We start from the raw sequence: 15,595 nt of genomic DNA, 5'->3' as shown, positions 1-15,595 counted from the left end.
GGTAACTAGTCCTGAAATTACTATGCTCATGTTAATGTTTTCTTATCCCATATGTGACTGAATTTTCAGCTGCTATTAGGCTAGTTAATCAACATAACTTACTGACAATCCTTATGTTTAAATCCCTCAAATTCATCCCGCATCATTTTTGGTATCAGAGCAAGGTTAATTAGGACATGCACATTGATTATGCTGAAATTCTGCACTTGCTGAAATTTCTGCACTTTTCTGAAATCCATTGATGCCAAAATCCTAGTTTGCATGCCTTATTAAATTTATGAATTAAATCTGAATATTTTGAATTTTAATTCTGAATTTCAGTTATTAAAGTTGAGATCTGATCTCCACAAATTTAGGATTTGAAGTTAACAATTTCAAAATTAAATTTGAAATTCTAGGTTTGGGCTCCAAATCTGAAATTTCCAGTTCTGAAATTTCCAAATCTGAAATTTCCAATATGACTTTTGCATTCGAATTTCAAAACTTGAAATTTTGAAACATCAGATCTGAAATCCAAATTTGAAATTCAAAATTGGAAATTAAAAGTGGGAACTTAAATTGAAACCAAAAAAAATCTGAGATTCAAAATTTAAATTTGAAATTTAAACTTGAAATTTGAAATTGAAAATTCAAAAGCTGAAAATTAAAATTCAAATCTGAAATTCAAAATTCAAAAGTTTAAATTCGAAATTTGAAATTTGAAATTTTAAATCTCAACTTGTGTGGGCATTTAAAATAGTTGCATCCATCATAAATCATATTAAGGGCACTCTAATTGCAACATAAGGGAAGGATTTCATCACCTTTCCTTAGCCCAAAACAACCGCCCTCATAAATCTAGAACCCAAGCCTAATTTAAAACTCAACTAGCCAACTTAACTTAGAAACCACAACGAGTCTTTAGGCTAATTGAATTTGGCTAATTCCTTGCTGTCTAGAAAAGTTCCGATCAGGGTCGTGGCTACCATCTTATCTGCCCAGCCCCGTTAAGCGGTTGGTGTCAGCTAAGTATGGTTAATGGCGGTTACACGAACTCTTGGTCCAACTGGCCTGGGCAAGTGGTGAACCAATTTTGATTAGATAAGTCTTTGATTTAGATTTAGCAAACCCTAGCATAGGCTAGTCATTTTGTTTTGTCTTGAGCCTTGTATGACAACTAGATCAGGATCACCCTACAACCCATCACATACACAACCCCTTGAAGCCATGGACCCCAATCTTGAGACCATCCTAAGGACTATGACTGAGCAGTTCAAACAATTGAACAATAGGTTTGATCAAGTTGAGGAGAGGCTAGGAACCCTAGAGGAAAATCAACAGACCCACGTGGAACCTGAATTGACACCCCAACCCCATCGCCACCTTTTCACTCCTGAACATAATCAGCGACAACCACATCAGGATCATGTAGACCAGGATGAACGAGCCCTTAGGAGTATCAGACTTGATGCAGCCTCCTTCGAAGGAAGTCTAGACCCTAAGGTATACATTGATTGGGAAAATGACATGGATCAATATTTTGAGTGGTATGAAATGTCGGAAGAAAGAAAATTCAAATTTGCCAAGCTTAGGTTGACACGACATGCAAGGTTATACTGGGAAAATATTGAGAGGATCACTAGGCAAAGAGAAGAACTACCTATCAATACATGGAGACAGATGAAAATTAAGCTAAGAGAGAAATACGTCCCATTATCCTACGAACAGAGGTTACTAGATCAATGGCAAAGATTAAATCAAGGAGGGAAAACTGTATCTGAGTACATTGCCAAATTTGATGAGTTCGCTATGAGGTGCAACATAGTCGAGTCAGAAGCCGTAACCCTATCTAGGTTTAGAGCTGGTCTTAAGGAGGACATTCAAAGGGAATTGTTCTTAAGGGAAATTCATGATTTAGACCAAGCCTACCAGATTGCCAGAGACTGCGAACGATTCCAGAGGGGACCCATTTTTCGACGACCTGAACTAGGGGTGGCAAAATATGACCCGACCCGCCAACCCGACCCGCGTTCGACCCGCCATAAACAGGTTCGGGTTTGGCCTAAACAGGTTCGGGTCGTAAACAGGTTGACCCGTTTAACCTGTTTATTAATTGGGTCGGATACGGGTTTTAAATGTCTTGACCCGTTTAACCTGTTTAACCCGTTTAGATTGTAATTGGGCTGCTGCCGTTCATCTAAGATCAGGTGGTTTATAATCACTAGGGGTTCTCACAAACCCTAGGTCCCTAAGCCTTTTCTATTCCCCGTGCGCTGTGCAGCCATGCGGCCGTGTCGTGCGAGGGCTTGGAGTTGGAAGCACCGAGCACGCGAGTCCGAGAGGAGGGGAAGATCGCCGCGGATAGGAGGAGGGGAAGAAGATCGCCCCGAGTCTGAGAGGAGGGGAAGACGAAGATCACCGCAGTTAGGAGGAGGGGAAGATCGCCGTGGTTAGTATTTTAATGTTCTCATAATTTCGCTACTGCCCCAATTTTTTATTTTCCTTTTCTTTTGTTTTGGTTTCAATCGATCTAGGTTAAGCAAGTTTTGCAAGGATTTCTCACTTGATTTAGATTTTTATTCACAAGGTTCTGAAGATTTTCTTTTGGATCAGCAGTTCTTCCGATGAAGTGAGAGCTTCGTTACTTTTTTTCCTTCTTTGTGAAGTTGTTGCTCTTCTGGTCCTCGGTGTTCTCCGATTCCGGCTTCTTTCTTCGGTGGAGTGAGAGCTTGGAACCCTAGGATCGTCAGATCGGACGGCGGATCGGCCCAGAAAATAGAGTTGAGAACCGTTTCTTGGATAGGAGAGGTGATTTCATCCATCCTTTTTCCGGAGTTAAATCTTCGATTTTCTTTCTATCTTTTTATATGCAATATTGCAATGTTACTTATTTTCTTACCCGGGTTTAAAATCCATACATTCGATTTCAACCTCCAACGTAGTAGCATTCAGGAAGGATTTAAGAAGATCGACTATTTGCTTTTTTTTTTTTGACAACTTGATAAAATGACCAAGATACTGTTTTTTTTTAAAAAAATGCCGATCCTATTCATCGACTTCTTTTTATTAAATTAACAAATATATTTGCTGGCTTTCAGGTGGAAGCTCCTGGAATTAGCTGGATCTCTCATTGCCGAAAGCAATTCCATTTACTTGGATCTTAAATAAGATTATCATCTACCTCATGTTTGTGAATGTCTGCACTGTAATACTAATTTGTTAAAAGGTGTGCTTTTTGCCTGGCGCTGTTTGGAATTTTCTGAGATTTGGTAGCATGAGCACAAGACGGGGTTTTAATTTCTATTTGATATTATTTAAGTGTCATACGGTATTTTCTTGAGCATACTGCTACCCCAAGGATAGCACTAAATCCTTTAGCTGACCTATCAACTATGTGAGAACATTATCTGTTGTTTGATTTGAAGTACTACTTTGTTTATTCCTTGAGAGCTGAGATCAATGAAATTCCATACCGCTTTGTGGTTGCTGGTCGATTTTTCTTCAACATGCGTGGTCTTTGAAACTTGTATTTGTGGAGGTTGGTTTTGTTGGTTGTTGTTAAATTTGGCTCCTTTTTCCCCTGAGAAAGTTCTTAAGTTTGGCCTCTGGTTTATTCTTTGTGTCTTGCAGATAATATTATAGTAGTAATTCCCTCTGTGAAATCTTTCCTTTTTCTCTGTCTTTTGGACCTCTTCCATGCATAGATGTTGTTAAAGGATTGCTCCTTATTGCATTAACAGAGACCATCTCAATTTTATGGATAAGTATCGCCTTAGTTATTGTTGTGTCTTGTTGTTTTTATTTTTATCTTTGTTGTTTTCTTGATTCATCGTGGTTATACTGTTGTAATTTAGGCTTGTTATGCTGTTTGTTTGTTATGCCATTTGTGTCCCTTGGTCAAATCAGTTTAACTTGTTATGTTTGGTCACTTTGTTTCTAAGATTCTGGTGTGGATTACATGCTATGTGCTAGTGTCACTGGGGTAGGTTCTGTATATTACTGGTCCACTACATTTCTTTCTTCTATCATATTATGTGAGTTGCTTCTGCTCATAAAACAAACTAAACTGTGTTCCATGGGTCTCTACTGCATATTGTTGTTTCAGCACTTTCTGTGCCTCTAAATCTTATGATTTACATTTGTTGCTTCACTAACCTCTCATGTATCTCAGATGCCTTTCATGATTTTCAAAAGCTTTGGATTATATTGACAAAATTGTCCTTGTCTTTTCTCTAGGATGCTTACGGGTACCATTTATGGATTACTGATGTTTGTCTTTGCTTGTTAAATTAGATAGAGATTGTACCAATAAGCTGCAACCTTACTTCAGTGAAGCGTGTCCTTTGCAGGCAAAAATTCTCAAGGTGAAATTGTTGTTAACATTGAAAGACTACTCAAGTGCTATTTCAGAGACTGGATACATACTTAAACAAGATGAAGATAATTTGGAGGCACTACTGCTTCGTGGCCATTCTTATTATTATCTCTCAGACCATGATGTTGCTACATGGTTTGACTTATGAAAATTCCTATACAGAATTACAGATATATGTAAAAGGTTTCAAACCTTGTGTCATATGTGTACTCTTTTGCACTTTGCTGCAATGATGTTCTCCTTTTATTTAAGCTGCAGTTATTAGCTCAACTCTGCAGATTATCACTTCCAAACATTTGCAATGTCTAATGTCTGCACATGTTTAACATTCTGTTGCATGCTAGAGCTAATTTATTCTAGTGCTTTTGGTATGCCAAGAAAAAGTGAACAAAAAGAACATGAAAGTTCAGAAGAAAGTTTAAGATGCAGGCAGTCCTATATCTATGTTGGTAACCATGCATATTGTTCAGATGTGATATACTTTGCTAAAGGAAACAGATTAAATCCTAAAGGAAACAAAAATTAAAGCCTAAAGGAAACAAAAAGGGGCAAGCAATCTTTTTTTCAACTAATTTTCTTAATTACTGCAAACAGGTTAAACAGGTCGGGTCGGGTTAGGCAAACAGGTTAAACAGGTCGGGTTAGGATGGGTTGGGCTAAACAGGTTAAACAGGTCGGGTTGGGTTGGGCAAACAGATTACCTGTTTATTAAACAGGTTAAACGGGTCGGGTCGGGTTACCTGTTTAATAAACAGGTCAGGTTCAGGTTGTAATTTTTGACCTGTTTAATAAACAGGTCAGGTTCAGGTTTATGATTTTCTGATCCGATCTGTATCTGACCCGACCTGTTTATGTCTGACCCGACCCGATTGCCACCCCTAACCTGAACCCAATAGGATTAGCAACCCTGGAAGCAGGCCAAACCCAAGTTCAAACCCATCACACAGACCCAATCCTATCACTCCACAGGCTCGTAGGGACGACAAAGGAAAAGCCCCTGAAGGTAGAAAGGAAAACAATGTCCCTTGTTTTAGGTGTCATAAAATAGGACATTATGCAAGCCAATGCCCCACTAGAGTGTTACACATAGGAGAAGTAGAAGAAGAAGATCCTGAGACCCTAGAGAATTATGGAGAAGAAGTCTACGAAGCAGAGACCAATTTGGTAGATGAATATGAAGAAGAGGAAGAAATCATTGAGACGTGTGAATTTCTAGGAGTTGTGAGATGTATATTGACCCAGGCTAAAGAACAAGAAGATTGGCGTAGGACCAACATCCTACAAACCTTTATCAAAATAGGAGAAAAAGCCTGCAAAATCATCTTAGATAGTGGAAGCTGTGTCAATGCCATATCAACCAACACCATCAAGAGTTTAGGGTTGCCTACTGTACCCCATCCCAATTCCTATAAGGTATCTTGGATAAATTCGACCTCAATACCCATTAAACTTAGATGCCAAGTCCAGATACAATTCCAATCCTATCAGGAGAAGGTATGGTGTGATGTCCTTCCTATGGGAGTAAGTAGCATTATCCTAGGCAGACCATGGCTATACGATCATGATGCTACCCTGTTTGGACGATCAAATTCATGTTCCTTCAATCATAATGGAAAGAAAATTGTAGTTCACCCTACCCCACCTAAGGACAACGTTAAGAGGGGAGCTAGTAGTAGTCTGAAGGAGATTGTCCATGGATATAAACCTAGAAAACCTGTAGATCTTATTCCATTACCCTCACATGCACGAGTCTCAGAGACAGCAGAATCATATGCACAACATGTCAGGGATTTACATAATGAAATCAGTAAGAAAATTGATATGAGTAACAAAGCTTCTGCGCAAGCAGCTAATCGTCACAAACGGGCTAAGAAATTCATTGAAGGAGACTATGTAATGATTAGACTAAAACCTGAAAGGTTCCCCCGGGAACTATGAAAAAATTGCATGCCCGCAGTGCAGGTCCATTTAGGATATTAAAGAAAATTGAACCTAACGCTTATGTGGTTGACTTACCCCTTGATTTTGGTATTAGCTCGACCTTCAACATCTCAGACCTTATAGAGTATAAGGGACCAACATTGATACCTAGTGAGCCTTTTGATCATGCCCCCATTGAGAGTGAACCCATACCTGAGTGCCCTCCAGCCACATTTCCAGAATCGAGAGATAGGGTTGAACATGTTTTGGATGATCAAGCTATCACCACCCGGAACAAAGGGTACCAACGCTATTTGGTTCACTGGGAGGGTCGACCAAAATCTGATGATTCATGGATTACTCGAGAGGACCTACAGAGACTCAACCCAGATCTCCTAGAAAAGTACCACAGCCAAACCAACCCCTGTTCGACAGAGTCGAATTCTTCCCACCCCGGGAGAATTGGTGCGGGCACCAGAATCCAGAAAAGACTCCAATCAATTAACTCAAGGTCACTGTGGCTTTGATCGAGTCCTGTAATAAATTCAATAAGTCAGAAAGCAAGCCTCAATAAGTCAGAAAGCAAGCCAAGTCAGGACATGTTGCATGTTTCTACCACCACCTTTGCACACCCTTGGAGCACCACCTCGGCATCCACATCAACATCAGCTGGCCACCTCACCACCACTCCAACCAATGGAAGCACGCCAACCAGGATGAAGTCAAGCATAAGGAGCCGGCCACGTCATCTCATCAAAGAAACCAATGCAACGTCATGCCACCTCATCAGAAGAACCAATCACCATGCCACCTCATACAAGTTGACACGTCACCCAAATTCAAAGTCCAAGAGGTCGGCCACAATTTAAATGCAAGAAAATTTCAAATGGGAGCCAACAACTTTTCAAATCCTCCCCCTTAAAGCTGGCCAACTTTCTTTCCTTTTCTCTAGCAACCAAGCCTTCAAATGTGGAGCGCCATTCATTATGTGTTTAAATTTCAAATCATGAGGAAAGTCTATAAATACCTCCTCATGATATCTTGTAAGGGCAGTTGATGAATGAATAAAAAGAGTTTCTTTCTTCCTTAGCAATTTTGCTTTGTCACCTTGAGAGAAGGTTGGGCGTGAGGCCCTTGTTCCAAGTTGGGCGTGAGGCCCTAAAGCCACTACCACATCCACCGCTGCCTTACCTCCTCTCGCCTCCCTTTTCTTTTGTGATTTCCATTCTCCTCTCACGCCAAAGTTCTAATCCTTGTTTCTTTGTAGGTCCTTAAAGTACTCTATGTCATTGGGTCAATTATCCTTCCACACCAATAGCAAAAGGGCCCTGTTGCAACGGAAGATGAAGCTTGGTCATCCAATCATCAACCTTCGAGAGTGAGATCAAGGATCCTCCTCCAGAAAAATTTCAGAAGTTCAATGTTTGGTAAACCTCAACTCTAGGTCTGATTTATTGAAGGAAGTGTCCTAATCAAGTAGTTTCTCAACCACAATGGTCCATTCTTCTAAGTCCTAAATGAATTAGTACATGCGGGTAACTAGTCCTGAAATTACTATGCTCATGTTAATGTTTTCTTATCCCATATGTGACTGAATTTTCAGCTGCTATTAGGCTAGTTAATCAACATAACTTACTGACAATCCTTATGTTTAAATCCCTCACATTCATCCCGCATCAGGCCTTCACCAACAAGAGGGAGGTTAGAGAGTTCCAAGACTTCATCATGGCAAATGAACTGATCGAGCTGGGGTTCACTGGCTCTAGATTCACTTGGTGCAACAACAGACAGGGACAAGCTAGGGTCTCGGAGAGACTAGACAGAGCTTTCGCCACTACTGGATGGGTTCAAGATCACCCGGACTACAGCATGAGCCATCTGCCATGGGTTGCGTCGGACCACTGTCTAATCCTGGTCAGTACCTCACACTCTCTTTCTTACCAGTGTCCTCTTGGACTTGAAAAGTTTTGGCTCTCTTACCCTCGGTCATGGGAGATTATTTGGGAGGCATGGCGGGTGCTGGTAAGGGGGAATGCTATACGTAGGGTGTCCCACAAACTAGAGTGAGCCACGCGGCAATTGCGTTGGTGGAACCGAAAGGAGGTGGGGAACATCTTCAGGAAGCTAGAGGAGGCTGAAATTGCTATTGTAGAACTATAGTCTCAGGAGGAACTGAGAGGGGGCTTGACGGCAGAGGAGCTATGGAGCTCAGATCCTAGTTATCCCTTCATGACTTGCTCCTTTGACAGCAAGAGACCCTATTGAGGTAGAAGTCGCGGGTTCGATAGATCTTGGAGGGGGTCAGGAACACTAGATTCTTTCACCAAGCAGCGATAATCTGAATGCAAAGAAATAGAATCAGAGCCATCAAAGGGTCAGATAATCAGATGACGGAGGATCCAGATGCCATTAAGGGGGTGCTGGAGCAGTTCTTTAGGTCCAGGTGGATGAATTAGATTGGCAGTGAGAAGTCGCCCATCATGCCGATGCCATTGGCCACGGTTTCGAAGGAGGACAACGTTGCTTTGGTCAGACTGGTGTCGACAGAAAAAATCTAGGAGACATTTTGGTCCTTAGCTGAAGACAAGGCTTAGGATCTGATGTCTTTCTTCCGGCATTTTTTAGGAGATACTGGATGGTGGTTAGACAGGATGTGGTAGAGGCTATCCAGCAGTTTTTCAGCACAACAACGAAGTGTGAGGATTGGAAGAGGACATTCATCACCTTGATCCCAAAGAAATCAAACGTCGTGGAGCCGAACCACTATCGACCGATCAACTTGTGTACCACCTTGTACAAGACTATGACGAAGATCCTAGTGGCCATATTGAGGAGCATTTTGCCGAGGATCATCAGTCCGGAGCAGAAGCCTTTGTGGGAGGTCGGAGCATCACCGACAATGTGCTTATTGCTCAGGAGTTCGTGTTCGATCTTTGGACAACCCCGTGTCGGAGGAGCTTGATGGAGGTCAAGCTGGACATGAAGAGGGCCTATAACAGGATGAGCTAGAGCTTTCTGAGGCGATCACTAGGGAGCTTTGGATTTCATAAGACGTGGGGTGATGGGGTGCATCAGTTCTCCTTCCTTCGCCATCTTGGTGAGCGGCCTACGCAGTTTTTTGTATCTTTGGTAGGGCTAAGACAGGGATGCATGCTGTCTCCCCTGCTATTCATCATATGCGCTTCGCTATCCAAAGCCCTCAGATGGGCTGCCGAGATCCAGGTATGATAGGCCTATAGGTCGGGGCCGGAGTCCATTCAAATTTTGTACCGCTATTTGCAAATGATTGTTTGCTTTTAGCTCGGGCGACTAGGCAGATGACATCGGTCATCCGGAGGATCCTCGAGAATTATTGTGCAACCTCTGGCCAGCAGGTCAATCTGGCCAAGTCAGCTATTTGCTTCAGTCCAAGGACTAAGCCCAGATGAAGACCTACATCAAGCAGATTTTGGGAGTGGGCGAGCAGGAGGGCCCACTGAAATACCTTGGGGTTCCTATTACTTGTCGTCATCTTCGATGCGGGGATTGTTTCTCTATTGAGTAGAGCATTAGACACAAGCTTGAGGGGTGGCAGATGGATGCTTTATCTATGATGGGTAGAGTGACTTTGGTACAGGCGGTCCTCAGCTCGATACCTGCTATTGAACACCATCATGCCGCTAGCGCCATTGAGGTCCCTCGAGCAGCTGTTCAGGGACTTCATCTGGGGCAGAAGGGAGGGCAAATGGGGCATCCACTTGGTAGCATGGGAGGTGATTTGTCAGCCGGTTAGGTCATCGAGGCTGGGCGTGCACGCTTTGGTGGCAAGGCGAGAGATTTTAGCGGCGAAACATGCAGTTGTATACATCATGGAACCAGATAGCTTGTGGTGTGCCCTTATGAGAGGTAAGTATGGTGCACACACTGCGGCGACTGACTTCCGGGCAAGGAGCCATTGCTCCTTCATATGGAAGGAGATATGCGCCCATGCTCTGGCGGTGCTCTCTGCAATCAAGTGGGCCATTAGCGATGGGCAGTCTATCGATGTGTTGAAGGATGCTTGGTGTCCGAGCAGCTGCTTGGTCGGATGCCGACGATGGTCGATTCGGTGAGGTTGGTGGGTTTGTAGAGTCAATGATTTAATCTCTTCAGGAGTGGGTAGATGAAATGAGCCGTTGATCGGAGATACATTCGGGAAGCAGCTGGTGGAGAGGGCTCTGGCACTCCTGATTCCAGCAGGGAGGACGATGGACAGACTGGTCTGGACTTCGACAGGGAGGGCAAAGGTACGTGCCAGGGACCTGCAGGGATTGATGGAAGAGGAGACAACACGACAGGTTGATGGTGGGTGGATTTGAAGGATGCGTATCCACCCTAGCATAGTTTTGTTCATCTAAAAGGTGATGTGAGGTTGTCTACCAACCCGAAGTATGGTGGCTAGGAGGGACACAAGGATTACTCCAATATGTAGGGAGTGCCCTGACATGGAGGAGTCTATCAGTCATGTACTTCTTGGTTGCCCTCGAGCAGTACGGGTTTAGAGGAGGGCTTCATTTCCCATGCCATAGTCCATGGGGTTGGCCAAGAAGCTTCTACGCCTCATGAGGGAAGCCTTGAGGAGACAGAGTTCTGCTGAGTGGGGCATCACCTGCACTTACCGGGCTTATCATATCTGACTAGATAGAAACACCCGTCTCTTTGAGGATAGGAGGACATCTCCCAGTGCGGTGGTGGATAGAGCCCTCCATCAGGCTGCAGAGATCATCCACACTACCATGGCGACTTCATCCAGGATGGCTAGGGACATCTGGGACTCCCATTTCGTTGCTGCAGTGCCGAAATTCACCTTTGTCTCTCGGGAGCCCCCACCCCCAGCCATCTCAAGGTGAATTCGATGGCAGTGTGTTGGCAGATGGAGAAAGAGAAGGTATGAGTTTTGTGATTAGGGATCACAACTTCAGACTGATTGCCACAGGAGGGCGTCACACCTGTGACATGACAGCCATTGGAGAGAAGCTCAGGGCAGCGTGGGAGGGCATCACCGTTGCGAGGGGACTCAACAATGGAGGGGCGATGGCCATCCACTGCTTAGGGATATTTGTAGGATAGCGAGAGACTGTGACTCATTTGAAGCCATTCATGTGTATCGAAAAACGAACAAGGCTGCATATTGGGTCGTCTTCTTCGCCGCTCACCACTCGGAAGAGGTTCTTTGGACGTGTTTTGTGGCTACCCCCTCACCCTTACGCCATCTTCTTTCTATTGACTCTATTGGCAGCACTCATCCTAGAGCAGTGTGAGCAGCCGTTGTACCAAAAAAAAAAAGAGATTACTACTTTTTTTTAATAAAAAATGGTAATTGACATTTAATTCCTTTTGATTTATAAAAATAGAAAATTCAACGCCGCTGAAATCAGTCATCCAACTGCATCCAAATCTAACATGGTAGGGGTGTAAATTGGATTTGTTATCAAATAGAGATTAATGTTTTCTTTTTTTGATAAAACATGATAATTGAAATTTATTTTTTGTATTTATAAAAAATAGAAAAATCAGTCATCCAACTGTATCCAAATCTAACCTGGTAGGGTTGCAAATGGGATTTGGTATCAAATAGAGATTATTGTTTTCTATTTTTTAATAAAAAATGGTAATTGACATTTAATTCCTTTTGATTTATAAAAATAGAAAAATCAATGCTACTGAAATTAGTCATCCAACTGCATCTAAATCTTATATGGTAGGGGTGCAAATGTGTTGGGTCGGACCGGGTCATAAGTGACCCTGACTCAACCTAGTTTCTTATTCGGGTCCTAATTTTGGACCCAGACCCAACCCAATAGAAGATCGAGTCAGGTCGAGTTGGGTCAAATCCACGGCTACAATTTTTGACCCAACGGATTATTTGGGTCGGATCGGGTCCATGTATAACTCGATCCCAATCCAAAAAAATTAGGTCGGTTTCGGGTCGGGTTTGGACCCCCATTCAACTTTACAACATAAATATGAAGCAGATTTCAGTTTTCATGCACAACACGTTATAAAAATTTATGTACAATCAACAAATCTGAACCCCACCAAAATCTGAATGAACAAGCAAATGAATTAGAGTGCTTGTGGTGCTTGTATGGTAAGCTTAGAGAAAACTTTCAATTGGGTTGCAAAATTAGTTTGCATTGCAGTAGTGAGATACATCTCTAACTCAGTGGTGAGATGCATCTCGAGCCAACGAGCAAGTATGTGTACTGTTGCTAGCCTAAAACCCACAAGGCCCAATTAGGCCTGAAACATCTGAACTTCAATAAATGCTTATCTTCTTGCATTTTATCATTCAACATAGGATTATTAAATATGGGATTTTTAAAACTTAAACCTTTTAAAAACAAAATCAATAAGCTTTTTAACAATCTCTCGCAAAAGGTTTAAATTTTTAACATTGCTAAGATAATAGAGAAGAAACTTTTGGTAACTTACATTGTGTAATGATGAGGTATTCAATGAACTTAAATCTTACTTAGTGCTGATTGTATTCATCTAAAGAAATTACAATGTATTAGAATTTGAACTAGGATCTTATCTCAGATTTTTACATAACACACATATGTATCAATTGGGTCTTACTACAGTCAAGGCATATTAAAAATCTTGCATTTAACACCTTGATTTTCATAAAAATTTATTAAGGTTGGCCCAAAATCCTAGCCACAATCTTTATGATGGTCAGCATATAGATGAGCGCTCTAAAGGTATTTGTGATTTAATATTCGATAGACTTCTTGCCTTGAACTTATTAAAAGTATCACTTAACCTTTCATTTATTTTGTCATATGTATGAACACTTATTATAAGGATGCAAGAAGATATTTCTAAAAAGTTGTACTCAGGCATGATCATTTATTCAGCTTTATTTTTACCACATGGAATCTTTTTTTATGGGATTTCCAAACACAAAGATGGTACCCATTATCAGTGACCATATAATGAGCTTAAGCCCCATCTCCTTCGAAAACATCTGATAAACCTTTGGTTAACAGGTTTATCAAGTTTTTCTATGATGTGACATACTCCAAGGAAATTATAAATTTTACATATTGCCTTAAATGTTTGTGAAGAAGTTGGATATACAAATTCATGATTTTCTTGATACTCTTTTGGATCTATTAGTTTTAATAGATTGATATAACCAGAACTAGTTTGGTACCAAAGTTAACTATAATATAAAATTTTTAATCTTATCTGCCTTTGTATATTTAGTATCCAGATTAATCAATTTGATCTCCATGACACTTCAAGATACAATTATTTGCTTGAAAGATCCCTACGCTATGGTAGAACAACCAAGAAGAAAGAAAGAGCCTATGGTTGATTGAAGATCTAAGAAATCAATAACCCGATTTGTGTTGCCGTAACTCTCGACCACCTCAATGTATCTATTGCAGAGAAAAGAAAGATCAATCTCCCTTAAGATAACGTAACACTTGTTATAGAGTAGCCCAATAGGATTGATTTAAATTATGAGTACATCTAGTTAACCCCCCACAACATAAGCAATATCAGGTCTTATCCTACTTGTCACATAGTGAGATCATATGAAGTGGAAACTAGTTTTGGATCGAAAATTTAATTTTTTGATTATTTTGCCCATAGAATGAAAAAAAGGGGAGAACTATCCATTCAGAAAATTTGATTAGCTTCATTTTTCAAATCATATTATCTTCACCTAGATCTTTCTATCAAATTTGTTTGATAAAAATGATTTAAAGTCGGATATGATTTTAAATAATTCCCAAAGATCAATATGGTGTTGATGTATAAGCAAAAGATCACACAACACATTTTTATCATGATCATTTATGATAAATCTGAAAGAGAGAATGATCTTATCAAATTTTTTTTGCTGCTATTTGGAAGCGTATTCAAACCATACATGGTCTTAACAAGTTTGCACACCATATTTAAGTGTCCCTTTACAATAAAGCCTTAAGCTTATTTCATGGATCTCTTCTTTTAAATAGTCATTTATGAATGCAATCTTGACATCCTTTTGATAAATGATTAGTTTGTGAATAAAAGTAATTGCAAGTAGTCTTCTAAAGGCTATAATTCTAGTTACAGGGAATAGGTGATAAAATATTTTAGATTTTTCTTCTAGTTGCAACCCTTACCTATCATTATTGATATATATTTTTATATAGAATCATTAAGGAATAGGTAATAAAATATTCTATAGAACAACAACTCACAACTTACTAGCTTATTTTCGCATGGTAGATCGGTTAGGATTCAAGTTTGCTTTTGAAGGATTGAAAGAGTATCAAGTGAAGGCGTTATCTTCTAAAAGGTGAAAAGTTTATCCTCAATAATAAAAGTGAATGATTGTCTCAAAGTTCTCTCTCTTTTATTGTCCTCCTATCTTTTCAGAGTTTAAAAGATCTGCTATTAGGTTTGGATTTTTTTCTATTTCAATTTACAAGGAGATTCAAATTCATTAAGATTAGGAATATAGGAAATGGATGGTTCATATGATGTTGGATCAGGGACTTGGTTTCTCAAGAAAAATATATTTTTTAAATATCTCTAGACTTAGTAGAGTATTATTTGAGATACTACATTATCTCTAAATTCATCACTAGAAAACTATTAGTATTACCATCTAGGGAATATCTTACAAAAATGACGGTTTTGAATTCTATTTCTTTCTTTTTAATTCAGGTATACTTGTCTTAGTTAGATACCCTGCATGTTAAGGTAATCCAATTTTAAAGTTTTATCTTTCTAAAGCTCAAAAGTATTTTATTACTATTTTTTTATAAGGTACCCATTTAGGATGTAGGATGCTAATAATAAAACTTCCTCTCATAAGTTTTCCAATGTACCATAACTCATAAATATTGGGTTAACTATGTCCATTAAAATATGCATGCAATTTTATATATTTTAAAAAAATATTTAAACAAAAATAATTTATAAGATTGCATATAAAAATAGTAAATTAGTAAGAATATACATGAAAGATATATAATCAATTTTTTTTTTTACAATTTTAACTTTTTAAGTTGTTCAACAAAACTACTAACACAATTGAGATGGTAGCACGGTTAGAACGGGTCTAAAATTTCACCGGAGTGGCCCAAGTTCAAAACGCACAGGCGTCGATTAAATATGGAGACCGGATGCCCTCCATCTGGTTTGCCCGTGGAGTCGCCATCTGATCTGCCGATATTAAGGTAGTGTTGGTGTGACGTACTCACACGTGGAAGTGGCTGCCACGTTAGTGGAGCTCCCTCGAGGGTGAAAAGGGTAGGAGTAAAATTTATCTATCTGTCTCTAGCGAAAAAGAGC

At 40.3% G+C, this 15,595-nt stretch overlaps 1 long non-coding RNA gene across 3 annotated transcripts; it reads left to right on the top strand.

Moving 5' to 3' along the window:
• Nucleotides 1-1,969: 1,969 nt before the first annotated feature.
• On the top strand, nucleotides 1,970-4,692 carry LOC149750940 (uncharacterized). 3 transcript variants are annotated; one of them, XR_016399004.1, is made up of 4 exons: nucleotides 1,970-2,428; nucleotides 2,596-2,787; nucleotides 3,078-3,205; nucleotides 4,273-4,692. It is a non-coding gene; the product is annotated as an uncharacterized LOC149750940 (long non-coding RNA). The 3 variants fall into 3 exon arrangements; XR_016399005.1 differs by having other exon boundaries at nucleotides 2,593-2,787; XR_016399003.1 differs by lacking the exon at nucleotides 1,970-2,428 and having other exon boundaries at nucleotides 2,453-2,787.
• The last annotated feature ends 10,903 nt before the right edge of the window (nucleotides 4,693-15,595 follow it).

This window comes from Phoenix dactylifera, chromosome 18, assembly GCF_051530095.1.
Source record: "Phoenix dactylifera cultivar Ajwa chromosome 18, Ajwa_hap1_PhDact_Kaust_v1.1, whole genome shotgun sequence".
NCBI lineage: Eukaryota > Viridiplantae > Streptophyta > Magnoliopsida > Arecales > Arecaceae > Phoenix > Phoenix dactylifera.
This window is presented reverse-complemented; position numbering and strand designations above follow the sequence as displayed.